Genomic DNA, 15,273 nt, shown 5'->3' on the forward strand with positions numbered 1-15,273 from the left:
TGGAAGATGGACATTAAATGATCACACACACACACACACACACACACATCATTGCTTTTATGTTCATTTAACCATTGTCATCATTTTTATGTCCAAAACTTTACTGAGGCAGATTTTGAGAGCTGGATGTTCTTGCTGTTGCCAACACTTGTTTTTAAAGTGAGGTAGTTCACCAATCACCACACATCTGCTAAACTAGAAAGTATTTGTTCACTGGAATTAGTAAACAATGCCATTGTTTTTTTGCTCAGGCAGTACCAATGATAACAATTGGACTGGCATTCATTAAATACATGCTTTCTCTCTCTCTCTCTCTCTCATACACACACACATATGTAATATATGATGGGCATCTTTGCAAGTTCCCCTCAACTGATTTCACTCATAAACACTGGTTGGCCCAAGGGATACAATTTGAAGACACCCTCTGTAGTGCCATGCAGAAGGACAACCAAATTTAAAACCACATGGCTGCAAACAAATTTCATAACACACAGCTATACCTACGCTTATGTACAGGAAAAAAAAACAAAAAACAAAAAACAAAGGAAAATAAAAATTGTAAGAACAGCCTGGAAACTGAACTAAAATTCATTGTTAATTTCTCTTTCCAATATTATTATTATTGTTTTTATTATTATCATTCCAGTAACTGTTCATTTATTCACTGATCTCCTGTGTTGGTCATAACCTCAGCTGTTCACACGTGGTCTGTAAGAAGGCAGACTAATACATCCCAGTACAGCATTGACCTATGTTGAAAACTAGGTAGTAAATGCTTCTGAGCTAACCTGAAATTTACATTTGTTTCCTGTGTATAATTGATTATATTGGAGTGGATAGCAAGCCTTTTACAATTCACTGAGGAATTGGCAACAAGTATTTTTTATGACATATGATTAATGTGCATGAGAGTGTGTGTACATGTGCATGCACACACACACACACACACAGAAAGTACAGCATATAGAAAAATAATAAGACTAAAGTGGGAATCAACATCAGCATGCTTCACATTATCATTTTAACATCTGCAATGAAGACAGTTCCAACTCATGCTGTTAGTATGTGTTGGACATGACTCCAATGTGCCCTATCTTGATATGTCTCAATCTATGTCATCTCATCTGTTAGGTCCAATAATCTCTGAGATCCAACATTCTATGGTCAAGCTTCACCACTCCTCTCGCAACACACAACATTTTCTTGTACACATTATACATATTTCCTTTTTCCTTATATATCTGTAAGAGTGTGGCCCCATTTCCTGTATGCATTGGCCAACATCTTCAACGCCCAGCTCTTTTTACATGATACACAGGCCTTATGTAAATTCACGTTACACACACACACACAATAATATATCCAGCACCATTCTCTCGGGCTTCGATACATTTTGTGCACCCAAACCAATCTACAGTTGTTTTTGAATTATCATCACGATTCATGATTCTACTGTTATTTTTGATGAAAATATATTTAGACATTTAATTATTATTAATTAAAATTTCTAAATATTTTGGTTATAAGCACTCGTTGTCATTGTCGTCGTCATCATCATCATCATTTAACAAGTGTTTTCCAAGTTGGTAGAGGTTGGATGGTTTGACAAAATCTGACAAGACATAGGGTTGCAGTAGACACCAATGTTGGCTTTGTTGTAGTTTCTACAATTGGACATCTTCCTAATGCCAACCACTTTGCAGAGTGTACTGGGTGCTTTTTTTCCCCCTGCTACCAGCACTAGTGAGGTCACCAAATAACTTGCAACACACATACAAAGAAAAATAAATAAATAAAATAAATACAGGTAAAAACCTTCTTGATTGCGTGGGAGTATATTTGAGAAAGAAGAGGGTCAAGTGTTGAAGGTTATGAAGGATGAGCAAAAATGTCTTGTCATTGAGGAAATACATGGTTACACCTCATTATTTGAGAGTGAGTGAGAGTACCTGGAAGGAAGATAAAATGGTGGCGATGGGCTGCCAGAGCATACTCTCATATAACCTTGGTAACAAGGTTTCAAGTCCTAGTTAAAGCCATTTCAATTCACATGTGTTGCTATAATGCTGTGAAAAATCATTATTTTATTCATAATTAACAAATGTATTGATGTGATGCTAAATTGTTGCCAAATTTAGTATATATCTTGAAATGACTTTGCACATGGAAATGTTACTTGGAAAGGTATGAATGTCACAAAATAAAATCAATTATTAGTTATTATATTATTTATATTATCAATTTGCTGTAGACATTCTAAACAAACCAAACATTTTTAAGGGTAGTTTAATTATGAAAAATACTGATGATATATTTAAATAATTGTTTTGAATATGCACAAGGTCTGAAGTTTAGTGGGGATGGGTAGTTGACAGTACTCTATCAACCAAAAGGGTGAAATATGATGGTGAATTATGCCAAGTTTGAACTAAGAACAGAAGAAATACTGTAAGGTATTTTGTCCAACAAGCTGATGATTTGATCAGCTCACCAGATTTGATAGTTTCTAATATTTACAGTAACATGAATAACCATAGTAAGGTTAAACATAGTGATTAAAAAAATATTAAATATTGACTAATATCTTTTGCCAAGCAAGCAGGAGATATACTTTTGCCTTATTAGACTTCATCAGCCAAATCATAAAGAGTAGGTGATATTTCTGATGAAGCCTAATAATACATAAATGTTCAAAGTTGTCTCCTTTACTTGATTAGCCAATGTTACACATCAAAGCCATTTACTCAGTTTTCAACACTTGATCAAAGCAAGTAAAGTGTCTTGTTATTTTTAGTACAACACAACACTGTGGGATTTTCAGGATTTAATAATTGCTGGATCAGTAACTGACTGACTCGACAAAAGCAAAGAAACAAATTCCAGGCAACAATTTATACCTTATTCAAATGTTAATATATTTTAAGCCAACTGAGTTGAAGGCCTAAAAACATCCACATGAATGAGTCATCAAGTCAAACTTTGGTATAAAATTAAAAGATTTCCCTACACTCATCAAACAAGCAGAATAATTCTGTAACAATCGTTTCTAATATAGGCACAGGGATAGAAATTAGTGGGTGATGGGGTTAGTCAATTATATCACCACTAGTACTACAGTTGTACTTATTGATTCCAGAAGGATGAAATAGCTCTGTTTTCTTTTCCTTTTTCACATATTTTTTTTTGCATATCCACCTTTCAGACAATTTGTAAAGGCAGATTTCTACAGCTAGATGCCCTCCCTGTCATCAGCCACACTTGTTTCCAAGCAAGGTAATAACTTTCTATGGCCAGGCATGATTTCCAGAGAAGATTTGAAAACAATAACACTGCTTATAGGAAGCTAATGCTCATTTACAACCATCACAGTGATGTCACCTGTGTATCACACACACACACACACACACACACACACACACACACACATTTGGCAGACTTCTATTTCTGTCAACCAAATCCACTTACAATGTTTTGGTTAGCCCAGGCCTATAGTGGAGGACACTTTCCCAAAGTACTGCACAAGGAGACTGAATTCAAAGCCACATGGTTGGGAACCAAACTTCTTACCCACAAAGCCATGTCCTACACCTGTCCTCCATGCCTATGCCTCATATCCTTGCCGGTGCTTCTAATAATATAAATTTATTATTTTAGAGGCATTTATTTTTAAAATGGTAAAGGGAAGTAGGGTGATCAGTAGTGAGACTCACAAAATCAATGGCCTTTAACACAAATACTAATTGTAGTCATAATTATTTGAAAGAAAGCAGTCAGCTTTCCTCCAAGTATTATTATTTTACCAATGAATCCGACTGAAGTATCTTACCAATGCATCTTAGCAACGTATTATGCACAACATGGCTAGCTAAACATCTTTAGACAAATAACATCACAATAATATATTAAATCATTTTTATGCAGATATACACATATCAGATATGTCAAAACGAGAAGTCCAAATCTTGGTACTATTCGTTAAGCTCACTGATTCAAATAAAATATTTTATTATTTATCATTTATATAAATAACATAAAGTAAACATATTTATCATTAAAACTCCATATAAGGAGAATATATTACATTTATAGATTAAAAAAAAAAATGCAGTTTTGGGTTCACTCATACTGTAAAGCACTTTGGACAAGTGTCTTCTACAATAATGCCTGGTCAACCAATGTTTTTGTAAATGAATTTGGTAGATGGAAACTGTGTGGAAGTTTGTTGTTTGTGTGAGGGAAGGAGTTTGCTACTCAACCACATGGTTCTAGGTTCAATCCCACAGCTTGGCACCTTGGGCAAATATTTTATACTATAGCCTCAGGTCAACCGTAACTTTCTGAGTGGATTTGGGAGATGGAAACTGAAAAAAGCCCGTGTGTGTGTGAGTGTTTGTCTCCCATCACCACCACCAGCACCACCCTTGACAACCAGAGTCGGTGTGTTTTCGTTCCAGTAACATAGTGGTTTGGCAAATGAGACCAATAAAATAAGTAGCAGGCTTTACTGGGGTCATTTCATTCAACTTGAAATTCTCCAAGGCTTGTACCCCAGAGTGGTTGCAGTCTAATGACTGAAACAAGTAAAAGATAATATGTATAAATGTTTCTCTGTGTGTACATATCTGTGCGCCTTTGTTTTTGTCTTTCACTGCTTGATAACCAGTGTTGGTTTTATTAAATTCCCATAACTTAGCAAAAAGAGACTAACTGAATAAAAACCAGAATTAAAAATAAGTGCTGGGGTCAATTTGACAGGTAAAATCTTTCAAGGAAATGCACCAGCATGGCCACTGTCCAATGATTCAAACAAGGAAAAGAGTAAACACCCTGAAAAACCTTGTAATAAAGTTATCTCTGCCAAATAAAATTACAGTAATTTGATTTCTTCCTTTGGCAAGGCTACATAATTTTTTTTTACATATAGTAATGTCAACTGCTTATTTTGTAGATCGCAGAAAGATGAAAAGCAAATCACAACCCCATGAGACATAATGTTAAAATGGAGGAGAACAAAAGTAAGCAGTTAATCTAGTGCTCCACCATTTAAGACATTTTCACAGCATTTTTCAGAACAGTTAAATTGATTTCTATCAAGAAAAGATGAAATACCAATTTGAGATTTTAGGTCTGAATGGACCCTGAAAATTTCAGGTAACAAATATTCTAGCTGTGTTACATTCTTCCTCCTTAAAGTAATATTCCAAGGTAGATAGCTGTTAAAATTTATTGGAGTTACACATTAATAACTTATTCAGTATTCAGAAACCTACATCTACAGCATCTCTGTAAAAGAAGTGATGATACTCAAACTGGAACAGTCAAATTCTGCTGTTGCAAATGAAAAAAAATGAAAAAGAAAGCAACAACAGATTCAACCACTACCACCACAACTATTATTATTATTATTATTATTATCAAAAAGTTATTGCATGCTAATTTAATTAGCAAGGATAATCCTGAAATTTGGTGGTAAGTCTCATCAAATCTCAATAATTGTTCTTAGGAATCTTACAGAATACAAAATGACACTTTTCTGCATTTTGGCAATAAGTCTCAATTCCAGTATTCATCTGCCTTTTGGGTAGCTGTGCCAATTACTACAAGGACAATCTCCACTTATTAGTGCCACAATCTCTTCACCATTCTGGCCCATTTGTCAACTTTTTTGAGATCCACTCTACTACTTATTATCATTGTCGTTATCATCATCGTTATCATGATTAAGGTGACAAGATGGCAGAATCATTAGCACATTGGGCAAAATGCTTAACAGCATTTTGTCCATCTTTACATTCTCAGTTCTTATTCCACTGAGGTCAACTTTGCCATTCATCTTTCAGGGGTCAATAAAATAAGTACCAGTTGGCTACTGGGATTGAGTAATCAACTAGCCCCTTCCCCAAAAATTTCAGGCCTTGTGCCTATAATAGAAAGGATTATTTTTATCGTCGTCGTCATCGTCATCATCATCATCATTATTATGATAACTACTATGGCTAGCACTCTGGCAAAACAGTCATCTTTGGTTCTGAGAATTTTCACTAAATATTGACCCTTTTGAATATTTGGAAAATTATTGTATAGAAGAGTACTGGATAAGATCTATTGGGTCTGGATGAGTGTAGTTTCATTATACAACTCCCCTTTCAGAAGAGGCTAATTGTATTTTGATCTGGAATTTGTGCTGTTATTTTTTTAAATCCAATTTTTCAAATGGCAAGTGATGGTAAAATTATAATGATGGCACAAATGTTGCTGCCAACACTACAACCACATCAACATCAACTGCAACAGCAATAAGAGCAGCAGCCTTCAGAGCACTGACAATAGCAGTAGAAGAAATCCAAGCCATTGCCAAAGTATTGAAGGGGTTTACAATGACCACCTTTCAAAGAGAAAGTCTTGCAAGTATGCTCTGCTCTCCAAACCAGCACCATTATCAACACTAATGCTGAAACAAGTGAGACAAACACCTAATTCAATCAACGTTCATTATTACTCTCTGATTTCTTGGCAAAGGACAAGGAGAGAGCCAATCAAGCCAAAATATGGCAAACTGTCATTAGATGGGTCAAGAGGAAGAAAAGACCATAATGCCACTACAAGAAAAAAGAAAAGTGAAGAGAGAAGTGCTGTCCTCAGATAAATTTACTGAAAAGTGGTTGAGAGTGGCACGAGTGAATGGACCACTCAAAGTATAAGCCTGTAAGTCAGAAAACAACAACTGAAGAGGGTACAAGCCCTAAGTGTTGAAGATTTTGCATGACAGGACTCATTGACTGGCTCTAGATGTCCCTCTTTTTCAGGAGAGTTACATCATATATATTTTTTTAATGTTATATACCATATACTTCATATTTTTTTATCATATTTTTTTTTATCATCGTTACAATAATGTGTTTCTCAGTATCAATGTGTGTGTGTGTGTGTGTGTGTGTGTGTGTGGTGTTGTTAGTAAACCCCACCACACACACAAACGCCCTTTGCTAGATTTTTGTCACCCTCTGTCATCACCTTTATAGCAAATAAATCATCATCCTCCTCCTCATCATTATATTTTCACAAAACATTTAAGCAAACATTACAGACTGTATAACAATGTAACAAACATTTTGACATTTGAATTAACATTTAAGATAAATAAAAGTTTGTAATAAGAAAAAAGACAATCAATATTTTATACATAAAATTTAACTAATCAATAGTAAATTAAATATAAAAACAAAACCAGTACACCAGTTTCAGAATTTTTTAAATATTTTTTTTTTTGCAATATTCATAGTCGACCAAAGAAATTTGGACAAAATTTGCAGATCCTTACTGTCATGAGATGGGTATATATCAGCCACACAACATCTGTGTCAATCTTGCTTAATATTATATGAGAGATTTAAGGAGAACTGGCAGATCCATTTCATTCTATGTGCTCTCTAGCAAGAGATGTGATAATATGTGCATTATTCAAATATCTGCCAACTTCACCATTGGAAATATTTGGAACATTTGTCATCAGAAAAATAAAAGGAAATGCTTCAAATCTCTGAAAATGCATAATTATGTTATGATAAAAAAAAAAAATGACAAAAAAGAACCGCTAAGAAAAAATATTTTGAATTTAGGAAGCATGAAAAACTGAGCTTCAAGAAGTCAGATCAGAATCTAGTAATTTCTGGGCTATTCCTAAGATTACCACTACAGAAGTAACAGACTTTCCTACTGCCAACAAACTCTCTATCATCATCATCATCATCATCATTGTTGTTGTTTTGTTTGTTCTTTTTTGAGCCATACCTGGCTCATAAGGGCTGGTTCCCTGGTTTCATTGATGTATAGGTTCCCCACCTGGACGGGACGCTGGTCCGTCAGAGTGAGAGAAAGCTGTGGTGAAAGAGTCAGCAGAAGTTTGCCCTTACCTTCTGCTGAAGCCACATAGAGCTTAGGTGTTTCACTCATAAACACACACATCGCTCAGTCTGAGATTCGAACCTGTGATCCCTCAACCACAAGTCCGCTGCTCTAACCACTAGGCCATGTGCCTCATCATCTTTGTCATCATAATTTTACATTCACTTTCCATGTTGACAAGGACTGGACAAGACACCTTAGTTTGAGTCAGTTAACATTTGGCTTATTACTCTTGCAAGTGCGGCTAGGAGACCATGATTCTTTTGGTTAGTTTTCATTTGGATGGATGCCCTTCATAATGCCAACTATTTGTCAGTGAGTACGCAGTGCATTTTTTCATAACACCAACACTAGAGAGGGAGCTATGCTCTCTTCAAGACAAGACTAAAGTGTCCTCCAGGACCTTACAATGTCTCCACACATCTGCTAATCCATTTATAATGTACTAGGTGCTTTTTTTTTTTTGAGGCACTATCATTGACAAGAATGTCATACATTATTTACATTTGATGGATATTTGTCCTCATCTTGTTTGTTGTTAACACAATGTTTCGGCTGATATACCCTCCAGCCTTAATCAGGTGTCTTGGGGAAATTTTGAACCTGGGTTCTCATTCCTAAAGTATTTTTCGATGTTCTTATTCTTATTCATGTCACTGCTTGAAATCGAACTCGGAATCTTGGGGTTAGTAGCCTGCACTGTTAGCCACTACACCATATGCCCACGGGGTATATGGTGTAGTGACCTAAATGAGAAGAAGAAGAAGAAGAAGAATACCTTAGGAATGAGAACCCAGGTTTGAAATTTCCCCAAAACACCTGATGAAGGCTGGAGGGTACATCAGCTGAAACATTGTGTTAACAACGAATAAGATGAGGACAAATATCCATCAAATGTAAATAATGTAAATAATGTACATAATTCCTCATCTCTTAAATATAGAAAAGTATATACTGACAGGTATGATACAATTCTTCCTCACTAAATGTATTTTCTTAGTTATAATGTTCAACATTTCACTAATTAAATTAGATTTAGGAGAGAGACAACTGAATACCTTTTCTAAATTGATTACTTCAGCATTGCCCAACTGGTTCTTAGTTCAAACCATACCAAAGGTGATTTTTGCCCTTCATGTTTTTGAAGTTCATAAAATAATGTCCCAATATTATATTGGAATGGATGTAATTAATTGTATTCCTGAACTATTGACCTTAAGCTTAAATAAGAAATGGTTTAAGTTATTTACTGTTGTTGTTGTTGTTTCTGTAACTTAGCCCATTTTCTGAAATAGATACCTTTTATTTATCTTATTCTTCAAATCATTTATACTTCAAATTTAGATTAAATGGGATAATCCTCCTAAAGCTATCTAACAGACAAACCATTCAACATATTTCAATTACAGAAAATACAAGTTTACAGCAACTGCTCCAGAAAAACGGATAAATAGAGTAGAACCTGAATTATCTTTCACATTCTTTAAGTATGAATTGCTATTTAATAGATTTGCTTTGCCTAATCTCCTAGTTGCCAATGTGATTAGCTCCTAGTTGCCAATGCGATTAATTGTACATTTTGAAACAAGCGCTATTGTAGAAATTCAGCTTTCTGTATTCTAGTAATTTTGAACAAGTTTGCTTATATGAAGTAAATATTTCTACTTAGAAGCAATGGTATAGTTTGGTCAACTGAGATGAAGAGTTCTGAGCTTGCATCATTCTATCTGGCACTGAACTGTACTTGAGTGATGGGGGAAGAATGTTTATAGGCTTCTACTCTACATATCAAGCTGACTATGTGTGTGTGTGTGTGTGTGTGTGTGTGTGTGTGTGTGTGTGTGTGTGTGTGTGTGTGTATATGTGCCTCCTTGTCATGGGCTAGCTATAATTGAAAAATCAAAAACAAACATCACCATCATCATACAAATGGAGTTCTTTTGTTTTCACTCTTCCATAAAAATTTGTCCAGCCATAAGGACATTTTTTTTTTACTATTCCAATTTATGCAAACATGATAAACAGTTATGATTTTTTTGACAATACATAGGAAAAAAATATTGAGAATTCCAGCCAATGCAGCCAATACCAGTTTCCTTGGATTCTGAATCTTATTTGCTTTAACTACAGCTAAAGGTTGCTTAGAGACAACGAAAAGCAGACATCCAAATGTCTAAATAAGGATTTAAGGAAGACATGCAGCATGTTTTTTTTCATTTTGCTTTTTAATAGTCCATTAGATAACTTTTGGCAATTTAAAACTTAGTTGTAGCAGTTTCACATCTTAATAATGGATTAAGGAAATAAAAAAAAAGTAGATATTCACATCATCCTGTAGGTTAGTTATAGCAAACCTATGACATGCGTATTAACAGTGAAATGCTATGGGTTATTAGGTGGCATGCAAAACATTGAAAAGATAAAAGAAAAAAGAAATATTGTTGCAATATCATGTTACGAAATACTTATCTATTAGCATTTACTTAAAATTACAATGTTTGTAGATCTGTAAGTAACATGCCAATAACAGGTTAATTAAAGAAGTTAAAATTTCCACATGCCAGGCTAAAAAGGTTTGCCACAATACTGTTATAGCCTAATAGTTGATATTTAAAATAAACAAAATTGTTATTGGTTAGTCCCATGCCTGATCCACAGTACCTGTGATCAAAAGTATTTTATTTTTCACCCTGAGTATCTTGACCTATGTTATCCAATATGTCCTATTTCTTTAAGATCATATGGTATGATTACATGATTTGGTTGCTGTTTCATTTAGGTCATTGACCTGTATACACAGAATATGTGTGTTGGAAAGAAGTGGAGAAAAAAGAGGAATGTAATAAAACTTATCTTGTTTATTTATTCTGCTATAACCTTGGTCTGGTTAATGCCTTGTGACTGGGATTGGTAGCTAGAAACTGAGAAGAATGTGTGCACATGCATGAGTGTATGTGTGTGTGCACATGCACGTGTGAAAGTCATTTCCATGTGTCCTCATTAATAATGCTTGAGCAAAACCAATGTCTTTGTTTACATTCTCTGGCAAACAGAAGTCCCATAGTTCCACAATCCTTGTCACTTTCAATGTTTGGGGATGGACCAGTGGAATAAAAATACCCAACTTAGAAAACAGAGGTAAAAGTTGGTAACAGGAAAAGCATCAGTCATAGAAAATCTGCCTCAACACATTTGGTCTAATTCATCCTAGCATGAAAAAAATAGATGTAAAATCTATGATGATGATTTCTTCAATGCTTCTCTGTATAATATGTCATCAGTATGAACAAATTCGTTATGCCTACATCTTTCATAGTTTGTAGTCACCACCATTTTATAATCATACAAAAGAAAATTGGATAACAACATATAAATGTTAAAACAAGGTTAGAAAATACAATGACTGGACTACTATTTTGCTTCTTAGAGGCTTAAACAGATAAAAATTTGGAATATCTGAAGTGCAAAACTTATGGGCTATCTCTCAAACTATTGCTTAGCTAACCTCTGTAGTACATATCTATAGGTGCAGAGTAGATCAGAAATATTTAACAAAGGCAGCGAGCTGGCAGAAACGTTAGCATGCCGGGCGAAATGCTTAGTGGTATTTCATCTGCCGCTGCGTTCTGAGTTCAAATTCTGCCAAGGTTGACTTTGCCTTTCATCCTTTCGGAGTCGATTAAATATAATCGACTTAATCCATTTGTCTGTCCTTGTTTGTCCCCTCTGTGTGTAGCCCCTTGCGGGCAGTAAAGAAATAAGAAATATTTAACAAGAGCAATGGCAGCAACATGTATCTATAGAAATCCTTTATTTGGCTGCTTGACTTGCTAGAAACAGAAGTCAAATCTTCCTCAAATTACCCACTACCATTTAAAGAGAAGAGAAGGCTACACTGAATAATGTGGTCTTAGATACCCATAAAAAGATGCAGTGGTCAAAGCTGGAAAGTCTTTGATCATAAAAGTACTCAACCAGAGTTGATGAAGGTGAAACAACAATATAACACTTGGCATTTTTTCTATAGGACACCACAAGTCACAGCATGGTTAAACATCAACCATAAGATTATATAAAGAAACAGAGATCTTCCAATAAAACACACACACAAAAAAAAAATTCAAATATCTCTCAAGTGTGTGTATGGTGTGGGTGCACATGCATAATGCATGCAAGATACAGAAGGAGCTGCTTAGGTTTTGTGTAGATGCATACCTGTCATACTCAGGAAGAGTGCATTTTTTTTTTTGCTGCATCACAAATCATCAGCTAACTCTGATCATTGAAGATGGATGAGTACAATCCTGGATACAATCAGCATGTGTCTGCTTGAAACTTACAAAGCTGTGTTTGCATCCAAAGTACTGTATAAAGACTACTTCTAAATCTTTCTATGTTCTGTTTACTTGTTGAAATCTATCCATCTAATAAGACATACATAAACTCACACACACAACTTATAACATTTGGAAGGTGAGGCACTGAACCCTTCAATTCCTACAAATTTCTTTCTTTGCAATATCTTAAAGGTACCTCACAGACACCCCAATTACACACACACATGCACCCGCACATGCACGAACTAAAATTAGTTGATGATTTCAATTAATGTATTTTTTTTCATAGATTTTAATACAGAGACTGTGACTGAGGCTGCTCTACATTCAGAAGATGACTGAATATGATCATATACTATAGTCATTGTACTGCACTTGTTGAATATATAACAGTATTTGCTTTGCTGATAGCTAAGTACTCTTCTTGTATCGTTGGTGAGTGGTTAGCATTATGAAAAAAAAAAAAAACCCAGAAATAAAAGGCACTTGTTCCAATAATTAATTCATATAAAAACAAATTATAGAACTGTTTTGCCAATGTTAGCAAGATGAGAAAAATTCAAATGTAACGTTTAAAAGAAAATGTTTATCAATTGGCTGTACATAAGTTGTTTTTGTTTAGTTTAATGTAATCCTAAATCAAGGAGACAACATTCTAGCTATGACTACTATCTTGTGTCCTTTTCCATAATTAAGATGGCAGGGTATAATATAAGGGAGTCTGGACTGCTCTTTCTAGTGGTTTGAATGACCAGATATTTGTATCTCAATATTTTATTTCTATAGGGGAGGCAAGCTGGCAGAATCATTAGGAAGTATTTTGTCTGTTGTTACATTCTGAGTTCAAATTCAGCTTTCATCCTTTCAGGGTCGATTAAATAAGTACCAGTTACGCACTGGGGTCGATATAATTGATTTAATCCGTTTGTCTGTCCTTGTTTGTCCCCTCTATGTTAAGCCCCCTATGGGCAATAAAGAAATAAATGAATATTTTATTTCTATGAATGAAAACTGTTTGTGTAAAAAGAAAATATAAATAAATATAAATAAATAGCTAAATTCTTCTGTTGTTGTTTAACCCATTATTAGATTTGATAAAGTAGAACTATGACCAAAGGCGTTCCCTCAATGACCACTCCATCTTATATTTATTTATTTTGAACTACATCACCAAAGCTGCATTTTTATTATTAAGACAGTAAACTTTGATTTGAGAAGAGATTTGGTTGTTATTACAAGCAGGTAGAAGCACTCTTGTTAGTTTCTATTGTCAGTAATGCTGTCTATCTATTTATGAACACACACAAGACAAGACAAAGCAAAATAAAATTAAATTAAAAAGATTTACTTAATTTAGATTTATGTAACCATTACTATTCCAATACATCCAATGAAATTTTTCCCTTTTATACAGTATCTTAAATAACTAGATAAAATTATTTTTATTTGCAAACTAAATTTTATAACAGATAGTTATTTTTATGCACTGCACTAACAGAATGTTTATCACAAACAGCTGACAGAGCCATTCACTTTGAGTATATTAAACATTTAGTAGTTTTATCTATTTATTTATTTTTATGAAAAGTATGAAATGCTTCCATCGCTTACTCAATGCATTGCATTCTAGAAATGGTGCATCGGCCAACAGACCAGCTTGGTGATCAGAAGTAACTAACTTCAAACTTAGGTTAAGTCAGTGTCTAATTCCTTCACTGCCTTTTCTCATTGGCATAATAGCTATAATTAACCTAACACACACACATACACACACACACAGAGCTAAAAAAAGATAATGAGACAAGCAAGTTTTTAATTTCCTGTGGCCGGCAGTGGGTTTATCTGCATTTTTATCTAGAAGGAGTCGATCTCTACTGAGTAGGAGAGAAGACAGAGTACTAGATGCAATGCACAAAATGGCTTATCTTCTCTTGCCGTTAAAAGTTTAGAAACCTGCTTCCACATTGCTGGAGGCCTGCTCCAAGATGATTCCCCCCAGTCCCACATCTACCACTACTACCACATACAAGATAATTGAGTTTGGAATTATAAACTCTTTTTGAAACAATCTAATTGTTTTGGCAAAGGTTTTGTTTTTACATATAAACCACTATTCATTTATATCATTATAAATGATTCACAATACGACTACTTTCTTTTTCTACCACAACAATAAATAGAAGATGGATTCATGGCAATGGACCAGTTGGTTGTAGTTTAGCTTTCTGCTACTTATTGTCTTTTTTCTTTCTTTTTTTTTTTATTATAGACAACTATCATTAACTTTAAGATGTTCTACTTATAATAATTACCAAAAAAAAAAAAAAAGTGATGATAATGATGATAAAATAATAATAATAATTTATCACATCAGCAAAAGGTTACAAATTTTAGATTGAACCAGCCCTGGTACATGACTGGTACTTTATCACTTGATCCCAAAACGAGGAAATGGCATCAATGATAGCAGGATATGAGTGGCTGTGTGGTAAGTAGCTTGTTACCAACCACATGGTTCAGGGTTCAGTCCCACTGCGTGGTATCTTGGGTAAGTGTCTTCTACTATAGCTTCGGGCCGACCAAAGCCTTGTGAGTGGATTTGGTAGACGGAAACTGAAAGAAGCCCGTCGTATATATGTATATGTGTGTTTCTGTGTTTGTCCCCCTAGCATTGCTTGACAACCGATGCTGGTGTGTTTACGTCCCCGTAACTTAGCGGTTCAGCAAAAGAGATCAATAGAATAAGTACTAGGCTTACAAAGAATAAGTCCTGGGGTCGATTTGTTCGACTAAAGGTAGTGCTCCAGCATGGCCGCAGTCAAATGACTGAAACAAGTAAAAAGAGTAAAAAGAGATGTAAAAGAATACTGTGGGGCACTTCATCTGGCACCCTACCATTTCTCCTACACCTAGCATTACTGTCATCATGATCATGATCATTTTTATGTTCGCTTTCATTTCTAGCTTTGGCTGGGTGAGTCAGTGTTTACCTGAGTTAGTTCTTATTTAGAAGTCACTGTCTACCTAG

At 34.7% G+C, this 15,273-nt stretch overlaps 1 protein-coding gene across 2 annotated transcripts in view; it reads right to left on the reverse strand.

Moving 5' to 3' along the window:
• The window catches only part of LOC106867959 (hyccin), a 331,646-nt gene that overhangs the window by 43,537 nt on the left and 272,836 nt on the right, over positions 1 to 15,273 (reverse strand). The window lies entirely within an intron of this gene.

Source organism: Octopus bimaculoides, chromosome 2 (genome assembly GCF_046866305.1).
Source record: "Octopus bimaculoides isolate indiv1 chromosome 2, ASM4686630v1, whole genome shotgun sequence".
NCBI classification, from domain to species: Eukaryota; Metazoa; Mollusca; class Cephalopoda; order Octopoda; family Octopodidae; genus Octopus; species Octopus bimaculoides.